The sequence below is a fragment of the Rissa tridactyla genome, chromosome Z, assembly GCF_028500815.1.
Source record: "Rissa tridactyla isolate bRisTri1 chromosome Z, bRisTri1.patW.cur.20221130, whole genome shotgun sequence".
NCBI lineage: Eukaryota > Metazoa > Chordata > Aves > Charadriiformes > Laridae > Rissa > Rissa tridactyla.
Window position 1 is genome coordinate 87,493,568 of NC_071497.1, and position 14,377 is coordinate 87,507,944.

The following is a 14,377-nucleotide window of genomic DNA, read 5'->3' on the forward strand; positions in this document are numbered from 1 at the left end:
ACTGTATGAACTGTAATTAACACACACTTGGACTGTTGTTGTTTACTTTAGAGAGAAGGGTTTTCATTTTTAGGCAACAGTTTAACATTACGAGGAAGCCCTTGTCTCCCCCGAGGGACGCCATCAGGGTGGCAGCTTGGCGTGCAGCATGGCAGGAGTCAGGACTGAGCTTGGGCAGCACTGACAGCGAGCCCCAATGCGCAGTGCCCTGACGGACTCGCACAGCTCAGGTTGAAATTAGTGCTATTTTGGCTGTCTTGCAATTAATGCAAATAAATAACTATATAAATGCTATCTGTGCCTCTTGCACCCTGGACTCCGCAGCCACAGCTCTGGCCTGCATTGCAAAGCTGCCATCGCTGCAGCCCCAGCGCAGCCCCACGCACAGCCGTCCCCGGTGGCTGTTGTTTGGTCAGCGCTCGGTGAAGGTACCGTTCCTGCCAGCCCAGGAAACACACCGGTTAAGCCAGCTCCTTATTTTGGTTAAGCTCCTCTATGCTATGACAAAGGCCAGGCCGTTACCTTCAGTTTTGCAATAAGCTGCGCGGGTAAGTGGCATTAGCTGTGCCAAGTAGCAGATGCGGAGGAAATGGCTTCTCTTTTTCAGGGCTCTTAACACAAAGCCGTAGTGCTGTAACTGACAGCCTAAGCTGGATCCAGCCTTGCCATCCTAGGGATCCCTCTGGAGCTCCTGAAGCTACGTTTCGAGGAATCTTTTCTAGGAAAAGTAGTAGCTAAATGTCATTTACCCAAAAACACCTAACACACAAAGCAACTAACAGTCCGCTGGGAGTCTCGTACCACAGCGTTGTGCCTTTCTCACCACAGTACGTACACCGCTATAACAACAGTTCAGCCCGTTCCCCGCAAAGTCGCCCAACAGTATTTTAAAAGGTTCTATTCAGCTACTTTTTTTTTGTTAATAAATGGCAATCAATCATAAGGGTGGTACCTAAACCATTGTTTGTTTGCTCTCAAGAAGCCTTAATGCAAAACATTCATAAAAATTCTAGTCAGAACATGGGGCCTGCAGCTGTCACCTCCTGGTCACGTTAGGCTTACAGATCCGGGCCCTGTATGGGTCCCATGAACTCCTGCTGGCCAGCCCAGCTGCTGGAAACTGCTGCCTTTCATTTGTCCGTCCAAAAGTAACAACAAACCCACAACCCTCCGTTACCGCAAGATTTACCTTCTTTCTGCCTCTCTCGCGCTGCCCTCTCCCCGCGCGAGTTTCCTGCTGGCATGCGGGGTGAGGGGTGTGCTGCTAAGCGGGCAGAGGAGGCTGTGGCAGCTGCCCAGGCAGCCAGCGCCTGTCCCACACCCGAGGGACACGGCAACGGTGCCACCCGCTCAGCCCTGCGCGGCTGGGAATCCCGACTGCAGCAGCCCCCGGTAATGCAGTCCCGGTGCTTTGGGGGAGCACGTACACCACAGTAAGGGGCCGGCAACTGTGAGCACTGGGGAGCCAGAGCCTTAGACTGCAGATTTAAGAGTTAAAAATAAGCGATCGTACCCATGTCATTGCAAGGGCTAATTATCAGTATGTATAAAACACATCAGTTACCAGATTGGACATCTTAATGCATAGATTTTCTTATCTTTTTAATAAATAAAAACATTTCCTTTTGTAGGTAAAATTACACCAACAAAGAAAAAGCCCTACAGTCTTCACCCATCGGTTCGGATGTTGCACTAAGCAGCAGGGCACATTTGCAATGCATGGGAAACCCATGAAACAGGAACCTAACCATGTTAACGTCCCACACCACCTAGAGCCCTGTGAGACACCCCCAGCACAAGCCGCGCCACGTCGCGTCTGCCGCTGCACGCTTACAACCATCTGCTCCTCTGCTTACATGCTGGGGGGTTTCCCTTTTCTGTATTATTTTCACATAAACCTGTGGGGAGGGGTTTCCCCTCTTAATTTTTTTAATACATAGCTGTAATAATATACACAGTAGGCATTCACATTTTTATACTTAAATTGCGTGGCGTTTTTATACTTTAATCCGTTCTATTGGCTTGGAAGAGGCTGGTGGGCCATCTGTCCCCACCACGCCGGAGGGAAGAGGTTACGATTCTCAAAACCCAAATGGAAACCACCAGAATACAATGTTGCTGTGTCTATGTTTGTAAACATACATTTTAAATCAAATTTAAGAGTGAGATTTTTAGTATTTCCAAACATGCAAAAGCATCGAACATTCCAGCTTAAATTCACACTGTTTAATAATTACTTTTTTTAAAAATCACCTCATACTAGAAGGCTATTCAAAATTATACTAAACTACCTTAAACTTTATTTTAAAAGTACTACTTGCAAGTAATGCTCATTTTCACAATTAATACAGCTTTAAACCGTGGTTGGATTTGATACGCTGTGGGGAAAGGATTTGTTTATGGACAAAAGTCATTTTTTCCATTTATTTTCTGAGGAGCAATGAAAGAAAGTGTAGCTTGTTTTCCTGACAACAAAAGCTCAATGTGACAAAATGAAGTTGTTGTAATGAAATGATGCAACTTAATTAAATATTTAATAAAGAACTATGGAAGCTACAGCATTTTATACTTCAAATATATTTTTTGTCTAACTGAAGCTTTGTTTTGTTTTGTGAAAAAAAAAAAAAAAAAGCCTTAAGGTCACAATTTGCAGGAAGGCTGTCAGAACCTGGGGGTGGGGGGAGCCCACGTGCAGTCACATCCATAACACATTTATTTTTCCGTGACCAAACACACCATCCACATAGTTCAGCTCCTGTAAAAGTGGTTCCCAGGTTTTCCCCGCTGACCCTCCCCGTGTCCATGAAACGGTACCGTGCCTGATGTTCCAGCCAGATCGGAATGTGTCCCTGAGAAAAGCCTCCAGTGGCTGGTGGTCACTGCCGCACGGCCACCTTCAGAAGGCACCATTCAAGGGAACTTTGTAAGGATCTGACCAGTTGGTACGAGGTTAGTGGTTATGCGGTGTTCTCTAAAGGAGTGTCCTTAGATAAAATACCAATAAGACGTTGGAGAGGTGCAATTTTTGTATCTCCTGTTCCAGCATCACGTACAATACAAAACCTGTAGTACACACTTCCATGAGAAGTTCTGTTCCCGAATTATCCAAAGCAGCACACTTATGAGCTTTTCCTGTTTAAGCCATACCTGGAATGTGTGTGAATTTTCTGTCATTTTTATTGCATATTTTCTATGTTTAGAGCAGAATTCTCTGCAGCCTGCAATGATGTATGTACTACCAACAACATACCCTACTTGCAACAAACTCAAAGTTCAGTTTAACAATGCCAGTCTGGGCGCTGGTAGGTTTGTTTTGATTTTCACTGTTAGAATTCTGACATTGTAGTACTAATAACAACTTCTTATGAACAGCAAGGGAACCAAGGTTACCTTTTCTGTTAATCAGTGTAAATACCTAACTTACAAAAGAGAAACCCAAAAAACAGCTACACAGAAAGCAAAACCCAACAGCAACAAAAGCAAACCCACATAAAAAGCCCAAACCTAACCAAAAAAAGAAAACCACCGCAAGTATGTTTTGACGCAAGAGCTCACTTCAGGAACGCAGCGCGTTGCTCCTCAGCTAATATCAGTGCTTAAGAGAGCTGCAGATGGACTAAATTGTCTGTTAGTCTTAAATATAAAACCAGTGTGTACGCAACAAGCTGCCTCCTTGCTTTGGAGCTTCACACGCAACACTGATCTGCCTTGCACTAGTACACACGAAGGGTCCTGGAGCAGACTCTGCAGCTACCTTCAGCTGCAATTTGCTGAAGAAAAATGGAAGGGGGAAAAAAAAAAAAAAAAAAAGGGTGCACCATCACTCCCCCTCAGCATCCGCTGCAGCAAGTGCCCAGTCGTGCAGGAACTGGAAGAGGCGAAGGGTGGCCAGGGCGACCAGCCACCAGAGAAACCTCTTCACAGGACCCGGAGACACGCTGCCATCAGAACCGCTGCTCAGCTCCCAAGGGAGGAGAATGCCTGTTAGGACCAAGGTCACTAGGAGCGCACTGGTGCTGCCTATGGCCTCTCCAAGAGCCCACTCCCCTGGCCGGCTCAGCCTGTTCACCTTTGCAACCGAGTTATTCCTGTGCAGGGTTGACGTTGTGGCACATCATCTCCACTTGCCATTGCAGCACGACTTAGTCTGCTCTGGTAATTAACGCACCGGTCTCTCTGCTGTCCAGCTGCATCAACACCACAGAGCAGCAACTAATTTACTTTGTCTAAGCTTTATTTGTGCCTGTCTGCATTTTGCTCCCTTGGGCGCAGGGTTCTGAAAGGGCTGCCCATCTCCTCCCCTTTCCCCAAGCCACCACCTCTCCCTAAGCCAGAGCAGCTGGAGCCAGCTCCAAAGTCATTCTGTTGGCTGATATCGCAGCGTCCCTGCGCTGGAACTAACGCAGCTCTACCTGTAATGCACTCCTTTACGCCAGCAAACAGCGCTGGACTGGAAAGTCACAAACTGGGTAATGCTGAAACATACAATTAGCCAGCACTCTTTACAACAAAAGTGTAAAAACAAACAAAAAACACCTCCACACACGTCTCTTCCAGTGATACCTACTTGTGTATTAAAGTTTAGCACACTTACATACCATAGGTTTCAAAAAACAAAAAAAAAAAACACCAACCCCACCCACAAAAAACACCCCACATGATTCCATTGGTCTTTCTAATTGGAAATTAAAAATAAGTTGTGGCAAGGTAGCGTTCCAAGGTGTTACAGAACGTCCATGCAAATCCCTGCTACATGCTGTTTGTACATGGCTACTAAGGTTGTGGTGCCCTCGAGAAACAAGCAAACAAAGAAAAAGAGAAACCATGCAAATGTATTAAATCCCAAAGCAACCCCTATGTATCCACACAGCCCTGCAGCCACCCACAGGGGACGCTGCAGGAACTGTGTCACCAGCGAACACACTCCTCCTGCCAGCCCTGAAACTTGGTTGCTCCCTACCCTGACATTTCCTACTCCTGCCAAGGGAAAAAAATCCTGCGTTATCCAAACTAATTCCCTTTCTTTTTTTAAGCTGCCTGTCATTAATGAGAACAGCGATACCAGATCAAATTGAAGGCGCAGCTGGACAAGCATCTTTCAAACGTGAGTGACATGCAGCTCCAGGACCTCCTACAGAGGTGATGGCTTCTCGGGGGTTTTTGTACATAAATAGCAATATAATTTATATATATTTTTAAAGAGCTAGTTTCTGATGTCATGGGAAATTCTCGTATTTACAGCTGCTTGAGCTCAGTGGCTGTGACCATTTTCAGTGTGAAGGAGCATCTCCTTTTGCTTTGAACCGGTCGCCTCTTTATCTAACAGACACTGCCCCGGCGTTCCTTAGACGCCTCTTCGCTGGTTGCTGTCTCTGTGTAGACAGTGCAGAGGTCTCTGGTTTCCTTCTCCTGCCATGGCTTCCCATCTGGAAGGCTGTTGGAGCCACACTCCCTCCCACCCCAGGCGGATGTCAGCAGGGGCCCTGACACCAGCCCGTGCCCCACACACGCTCTCTCAGACGAGGGCTGACCGCAGGCCCACGGCCATACAGCCTGATGCCAACGGCCTCTGGAGCCGGCTCCCTCACGCGAGAACCAGCCCGAGCAGCGCTTGGGGACCCAGCCCAGGGGAAACAGAACTGACAAGAGGTACAGTCACATTTATGTCACTGCCGACAAACGGAGCAGCAAGTCCATCAACTCTGCAGGTTGCCAAAGAATTTCTCGTCATGTCCAGAACTGCCTATGGCAATTCTGGTGCAAAAATGCTCCCAGGACGTAGCTACAGAAAAAAGGACACAGGGGTGCCACGACAGCATCAAGGCACCCACTGCCACCATCACATGGACTCTCCGTGCCTGGTGCTCGGCTGCACTTCACCCGCCCCGCAGCACGGCAGGGCAGAGACACCTTGCAGCTGGTATATGCTAACGCCCAGAAATTCATTCCATACATTACGACATTAATTAGGTAGGGATAACATAGCAGAGCAATTGTGCATGTGAGAACGACAGTTATTGTTGAAGACTTAGTTATAACTACATTTAATGAGTATTCGGGCATTGAAAACCTACTGGCAAAGACAAAAGGCTGAAATGCCTTTACAAAAATTCTGGTCCATGCCCTCTTCTCAAAGCCAACCTCTTCCCTGCTTCAGCAATCTTCAGTGTTTCAAATCCTGCTGAATGACAAGCTGAATTTCATGTTTCTCTCTCATTCTAGGGCTGAGTCTACAGAAAACCCACTACCGTTTACATTCCTACATAATAGGATCATGAGAAAGGCACCCAGGGTCTGCTATGGCAACCCAACAGGAAACACTCCTGGTTCAAACATCTCCAATACAAGGATCACAAAGATAAATAATCTCTTGACGATTACTGTTGATTATTTTTCCCAGCTTTTGATTGGGAGCCTTGTTCAAATTCAATTTATTCTTGCTCAAATACATCTGCTATTTTCACCCAACTTATTTTCTGCTGTTTGCTGTGGGCGTTCCGTTAATTTGACAGACTAGACTCTTAAGTTTAAAGTGCAATATAATATAAACTCAAGATATATTCATTACATATATACACAAATCTTATCTTTTATCCTGTCATATCTCAGCCTTATTAATACAAGTTTTGAAGTTTAAATTTCAGTGCATTTTCCTCTCTTTGATAATTCTCTATCAGTAGTGTATAACAATGCAAGCACTTTAAAATTTTATGCCAGTAGCTCATTTTTTCAAATTGAAATGTTTTCAAATGTTCTACTAATTTGCCACAATGCTAATAACCTAGAAGCTGACTGAAACATCTACCACTTCTATCGCATCTAGTAACTTATACAATGAAAGCAAAGAGAAAAGCAAAAGCCACCTCACTAGTGTCTGGATTTCGCAGGGGTTAAGTCCAGCCCCCCCGGGGATGCGGGTCCAGCTCCAACACCTGAACAGAGACAGACCCTCGGTGAGTCTGCAGGTCTGAACATTCAGGAAGCCGAAGACTTTTGCCACTGTAGTGTTAGGACAAGGGTAACAGCTTCGAACTGGAAGAGGGGAGATTGAGATGAGATCTGAGGAAGCAATACTTTGCTGTGAGGGCGGTGAGCCCCTGGCCCAGGTTGCCCAGAGAAGCTGTGGCTGCCCCATCCCTGGAGGGGTTCAAGGCCAGGTTGGCCGGGGCTTGGAGCAACCTGGGCTGGTGGGAGGTGTCCCTGCCCAGGGCAGGGGGTGGCACTGGGTGGGCTTTAAAGGTTCCTCCCAACCCAAACCGTTCTGTGAGTCTGTGGTTCTATGACTCGAATACAGTGAGCTTGATCCTGTGGAGAGCTGAATGCATTCCCTCTCGGCTAACAAGAAATACAGCTGTAACGCACATTTGAAAAGCAAAGTGAGCAATAACCACTGCCTCAAACTAGTGCAAATAACTTGGGTATCAACATCACAGTAACACGCAAAGATACGAACATAACATTTGTGCTCTGGTTTCCAGTTTATTACTATCTAGTCTTGCTAGCTTAAGCTAGCACGGGTGCAATTGCCCGAGTTATAAACACAACTTCATTTTCATCACTTCTGTGCAGAAATAGGTGGGACAAGCCTGGGGCTTCTGCTTGTTCTGCTAATTTGGGCTAATGACTTTCTCCATTTTGTGGCTTTTTCAGGCTCACTGCGTACTGCTGCGTTTGTGGATAGGTACTCACAGAGCTTTTCTCTATGGGCTTCAGAGTTGTCCTCCAAGTGGTGGTAAACTCTATTTTTTATTCTACAGACCTCTATCGCAACTGGATTAGCTAGAGGACACAACCTCCCTGTGAAATCAGTTTTTAAACAAAACGTAAACTTTGAACCTTGGACTAAAGTTAAAGAATAACAGAGATGGATGCTAGATCAATATTGGCAAATATTAGCCGCATGCAGCGGACAGATGCTTCTCTGCTGTACCTCTAAATATTTCGGTATCCTAAGGCAGAACATACCTTTAGTTTTGTTTCTTTACACAGAACAAAGACCAAAAACCACTTTGAAGCAGTTAGAGGTTAGTATTTTGTGCAAGTCTAGGAATTTCCTTCCTCTGCAGTCCATCTGGAATTCAGGGGATTGAATTCAGGGCTACTTGATCCCACAACTGATGTTTTCCCTACCATCCCGGTAGTTTCCTATGCTCTAGTGCTTTACTTCTGTGACTAACAGCTTTTAAGAAAATTGTCAAGTTTTAAGCAGTTCTATTTCCTAATCAAGCATGCAGATGGTTCACTGTCTCTGATTATTTAATAATAATGTAAATAGAAATTGTGATTACATGTTGTTATCTCAATAACATGTTATCTCATGTTACAACATGCATATCTTGGACTCAATATTTCCCAATTGTGCCCCTAGGTTTGAAAAAATTTAAAAAAAAAAAAAAGAAAAGAAAACACAGGAGCACGCAGTCCAAATTACAAATTCTTTTTTCCCCTCATTTTATAAAGGACTTCTTTATTTGACAGTGAGGCAGAAAACAGCTCCCTGTCACTCCTTTCTGCCTTCTATTTGTAACAACAGCACCAACCCTAACACTAGCATTTGCAGATCACCCAATACTCAGGGAGAAGGAACCCCCAGGACAAAGAGGCAGCGGCCCAAGACGAATCACAGTGTTCCTCAGAAACCTAGATTTGACACACGCTCTCTTGGCCTCGACGAGGGCAGGGGCACTGTACCAGAAGAATACAACAGGACAGGTTAAGCGCAGGTGCAAAGGCTCTGTGCTTATCTGCTGGTAACAACTACAGTTTGGCAGAACACTGGCACAGAGAAGAACTGGTAAGAACTCTAGCAAGATAAAAAAAAATCTAAAGGTAGTTGCATTTTTGGACTCTGAATTCTCAGGATAATGGGATAATGGAGAAGCTGACGTACTGTTTGCGAAGGAAACCTTTTATAGTGAACTATCATCGGCGTTGTATTTCCTTCCGTGGCTTTTAGAACACAAAGAAATCAATCAGGACTTAAACGTAGAGACAAACACTAAAGAGAGTCAGTATCAGTTCTCCTAAACCAGAAGATTAGGCCAGAATTTGAATCTCCCCCAGTGTGGATTCCTGGAAGCAAGATTTTGCTTCATCTCTAACATAGATGAAAAACAAGTGAAAAAATCCCCCCTGCTTCCCAAGGAGACCCCTTCTCCTTACAATTTTTAACAGTGCTTTAGTGTCTAGCCTCTCTCACATCTTGAATACAGGAGCCAGAAAACTCAGGTCAAATCCAGTTCCCAAACCTTTGCCCTCTGATGCATTTACAGAGCACATCAAATCCCTGAACTATGGTTTGGTGATACATACCTAATATATACTGACGATTTTACCATAAACAATTATAGATTTGTGAAGGATACCCTCATCATTTCAATTTCTGCTTATTCTTACTACAAACTTATTTTGTTGCATGGCAAACGCAGTCTTCTAACAGCATCAGTACAAGTAGCTTAGTTTTGGGGTTGTTTTGTATTTTTCTTTCTGGTGATAAAAGCATAATTTTTCACTGCCAGTAGTTGCCCAGAGCAGTAGGCACAGAGTCAGGCTTGGCTCTGAGCAGCGCTGACTGGGAACATTCTTAACATTATCCATTTTCTTAACATTACCTTACACAGCTTTCACTTGGCTCTGCAAGAAAAGAAAAGGGCAAAGAAACTGCACTACACCCACTCCTAAACCTATTTCGGCTCTTGTTCACAGAGCCTGAACACATTGCATCCCTTACTCTTGCTCCTGTGTTCGCAGGACAAATAACTACCAAAACCAAGCCTACCACGAATATCTAAACTCACAGAAAAAAAAGAACGGATGAAAGCAATTCAAAGCATTTCAGAGGGCACTTATATTCACCAGTTTAGGAAGTGACATTTTCTTACATTTTGTATTGAATGACAGTTTGATCTACAGCAACTTCTATGGAAATATTTCCGGTACGGACCTCATGCATCTTTTGCCCAGAAAAAGAAACCAGGCACCATAAGACAGCATGGGGGTGTGGGGAACGAAGGAAGAACTAGTCAGACTGCCAGTGTAAGGCGCAGCCCACATCAGGCTGCCAGGGGAACAAACTACTTGGGAAACAATCACAATCTTCAGGGGAGTCAGAGGGTTTTACACCTTCGGCACGTGCAAATAAGCGTTAGCTAAGAAAAGCCAGAACATTTAAAAACTTAAGAATATCTGCCACCACAGAATACCAGCACGAGTGGCATTTAACAGAGAGAACCGAGACTCATTTGACTGTCACCACAACTTTAAGTTAATGTGTAGAAAGAATTGTCATCATGTTTTCTTCTTGGGCGGTTTAAAAAGAAAAACAAAAGAGCAGCAAGCCTTTTTTCTTTTTTGCCTCTAAGGCCGATGTATGTATACACATATATATCTGTACCAGCTTTTATCTGTGCCACTGGCATCTGTTTAAATAGCTTTGTTTGAGCACATCTGTCCATATCCTGAAGGACAGGAGTCCAACGACCAGTCAGTCAGTTCAGCTACCGAGCACCTTGTTTGTTCTTGGCTATCAGTTTCTATTGGCAGAACAAAAGGGAAGGCGGGAGGGTAACAACACCCGAAAAACTCAAGCCAGGGATTCACCAAAACCTTTCACATTGTGAAATGCGAGTTATATCCTAAAATACACTGAAAAGCCCACTATAGATTCTCGAGAAACTCCTAGAGACAAAACTGGCAGCTGCTGCCTCCATTTTGTTCTCTCCCCTACGGCTTGACTTTTGGTTATATGAAGACTTCCCCTTTCGTGCCCCATCAGCCTCAGTTCTTTAGGAATTTGTAATATTTCTTGCAAATACAAAAAGGTCCATATCAAGCAGGTTTCCCTTCTCTGAATCCTCCTCTGGCATCCTTCAGATTTGGGATGCATGAGTTTTTCCAAACAAAAGCATTCCAACTCTTTCCCAGTATCATAGTTCTTCTTTCCTCACTAACTTCTACGCTTCATCTGTCAGACATGACACCTAAGAAGCTTCTATTTAATTTGTAACTGCATTTTTATGTACGTAGATTCATTCATGAGGTATAGCTAGGAAGCTGAAAAGTCTTTCAATCTAAACTGTCATACCACCAGTTTTAACAGGCCAATCAAGTGAACTTGTTAAAATGGTCATGCGTGGAACACAAGGTCCTCTGGATTGAGAAATTCATCCTTAAAACTGCTGAATTAAAGAAACAGAGAGACAATGTTTATTTTTATTAAAAATTAAGGACTTAATCCAATACCCATCACTTCCAATACCAATCACTTCATCAGGCAGTGGACAAGAGAACTCCAAGGAGCAATACATAGCACCCTTCGCTAGCCTGGGCCCAGTCTCCTCCTGCTCTCCTCATGCTCCCAACCACACTATTTGAAAGCTGGATTAAAAAAAAAAAAACAACAAACCACCAAACCTCAGAAACTTCATGCAAATAAAACAAAAACTATAATAATCTTAAATAACACTTAAAGACAACATTTTTCTTTATTTTAATTCAAACTGCAATATTCATGCCAGCTTTCAAGAATTAAAAAAAGACGCAGGCCCTAGGGAAAGCATCAGGAATTCTTCTGCCATGGGGGTTTTCCCCAGAATATTCACCAATTTCTATCACAACCAAGGTGACAACAGTTTGTTACTATTCTCTCCATGCTCCACATGCTCCAGGCCCTGACCCAGAGCCTCTGGTACTTCCCTGTTACATTTCCTGAGCGCTTCTTCAGCACCCAGTGCTGTGTGAGATGCGTTACTCCCAAAGAACTCCTGTAAACTCCCAGCAGTGCAGATGGGTTTGAGAAAAAGGCCTGGACAGCCCAAGACTTTCATTTTACAAATAACAAACCATTCAAGTTTGAAAGTCCTTGCAGTCTGTCCTAGAAAGCAGACGTGCTGCCCTCCGGACTATTTTGCTATTGTGGGTATACATACAACACAGTCTGAGATAGAGCTGAGAGAAGCTGTAAGAGCAGAACTTTCCCCCCTCTTTATGCCTTTCCAGACATTAACTGCAAAAATACAAATAAGTCACTTATCAGTCAATATTTTTCAGATTTTGAAATAAGCCTCAAAGTAACTTCAGGAAATTGAGTGTGTGATATCCTAATTAATATTTCTGATCTTCCTTTTAATCAGTTTTTACTAACAATTATGCTATTTGACATTTCCTCTTTATGGCCCCAATAAAGCAGTATCACCACACATACTGCAGTGGTGCCAAGGAACCTCCTAAACAGCAGGCTTAAGAAGTAAAATCACAAAAAAAAAAATGATGCTGAATGGTGTTTCAACTGTTTCTCACCTGCTGCTGCTTTGATGGCATCATCTTGCTCTTTGTAAAATCTTCTCAAGCCCAAGTATGGACTCCACCCCTTCTCAAAGCCCCTGCGCCTGGCCTCACGCTACTACCCGCTCACGTTTGACACTCAGCGTCAGCTCTGCCTACCACTTGGAAAAGGAGCCATCACCGTAAACAATTCAACGTGTAACAAAGTGCTTTCATTCTTTCACACCTGATAGAACAGATAGTGGGTTTTGAGAGTACTGACGTATTAGCAGCCTTCAGAAGCCTCTGTATTGCCTCTTTCTTCATGAGGCCACAAAAATAAGCAAATGACACACACAGAAGAAAAAAAAACACAAACCAAACCCCATAACATACCATGGCAGATGCTACTGTATTTAAAAGAATGCAAATCTCACTGTTTCCCTGTGCTTTTTCATCAAGTTCTCATTCATCTTTTACTGAGACTGTAAAAACCTTACGGAAGAAACCATCATTTTCACTGCACACACTTCAGATATTCTGGTTTCATTCACTAAACGAACGGAACACATTGGCCAGCACTACCTGCCCACAAAACTGATAATCTTGTGGAACAAAGTATGCAATTCCTGGTCACCCAGGCCTTTTAGCCACTGTCCATTACTTCTTGCAGACTTCCGGAAGAGAGGTCTCTGCACCCACTACATTCGGTAGAAAGCATCCCTTGATTTCAGTAGGTTGTTCTTTGACAATGCAGCTTACCTGAAACTGTCTGACATACGAAAGTTGAAAGAAAGCACTGACAGTTTGTGCGTAGGTCAAAAAATAGGAAACTGCATTACCAATTTCCTAGGGAATATTTCAGGTCAAAGAGCAGTTGTTTATCTGACGTTATTTTGTTTGGTAACTGGTAGTTACACAGCTGATCTACAGGATCACATCTCTTCAAGCTGGGAACACGTCGCCCAGAGAGTTTGTGCAGTCCCCATCTTGGATGGATTTCAAGGTCCAGCTGGATAAAGCCCTGGCCAGCTCAGTCCAACCCTACAGCTAACTCTGTTTTGAGCAGGAGGTTGGACTAGAGACTTCCTGACAGCCCTTCCAACCTGAATTATCCTCAGAACACACGATCTTACTGTGCAGCTAATGCTCGGTAATCCTACCAGCCGATGGAGCGATGCTCTTTTCTCCTTGCTTCAACAGGATGCGGTTTGCCCTCTTGGCTGCCAGGGCACGCTGCTGACTCCTATTCAAGCCCACCATCAAGCAGCACCCCCAGATCCCGTTCTGCAGGGCTGCTCCCCAGTCACTCCTCTCCCAGTTTATACTCGTGTCCAGTGTTACTTTGTCCCAGGTGCAGAATCCGGCATTTGGACTTGTTCAATTTCATGTTGGTGATGATTCCCAATGCCTCAATCTATCTAGAGCCCTCTGCAAGGCCTCTTGTCCCTTGAGTCAATAGCACCTCCCAGTTTAGTGTTGTCAGCAAACTTATTAAAGGTGCATTCAGCTCCTGCATCCGGATCATTGATAAAAATGTTGAGCAGCATTGGCCCTAAAATTGAGCCCTGAGGAACACCACGGCAAACCACAGCTCTGTAATTGTCCTGCAAAGCCTGACCTAGCTTCCAGAGATCATACAAGGAGTTCCCTGTTCAGCCAAGCTGTTTGTCTGCCCCATTTGTTTAAATTTTGACACAGTGGGATTGCCTGCTCCTGTGCAAGATTCTTAAAATAAAATAAAGTGGTTCTTCAAATCTGACCAACACTCATGGATTCCCTAAGCCCTCAAACACAGTTTCTCAGGGGACATTGCTAACTAGCTCCCTGGGTAGCTTAAAGTTTGCTCTCTTGAAGTCCAGCGTAGCCACTCTGATGACCTTTTTTCTCATTATATCAAGAATTTTAAGCTCTACCATTTCACGATCACTGCAGCCAAGACAGCCACCTGCCATCACACCTCCCACAAGTCCTTTCCTTGTCACAAACAAGTCTAGGAGGGCCTCTCTCCTACTTGGCTCCCTGAGCATTCCTGCCAAGAAGTTATCTTTGCAAACTTCAGGAATTTCCCAGACTTGCTTGTACAGCAGTATAGTACTTGCATCTGGTTGAGTTA

The 14,377-nt window shown here is 44.3% G+C and overlaps 1 protein-coding gene across 9 annotated transcripts in view; it reads right to left on the bottom strand.

Annotated features, from left to right (window-relative positions):
• The window catches only part of LOC128903014 (alpha-protein kinase 2-like), an 89,680-nt gene that overhangs the window by 11,251 nt on the left and 64,052 nt on the right, over nt 1-14,377 (bottom strand). The gene's annotated exons all lie outside the window — the stretch shown is intronic.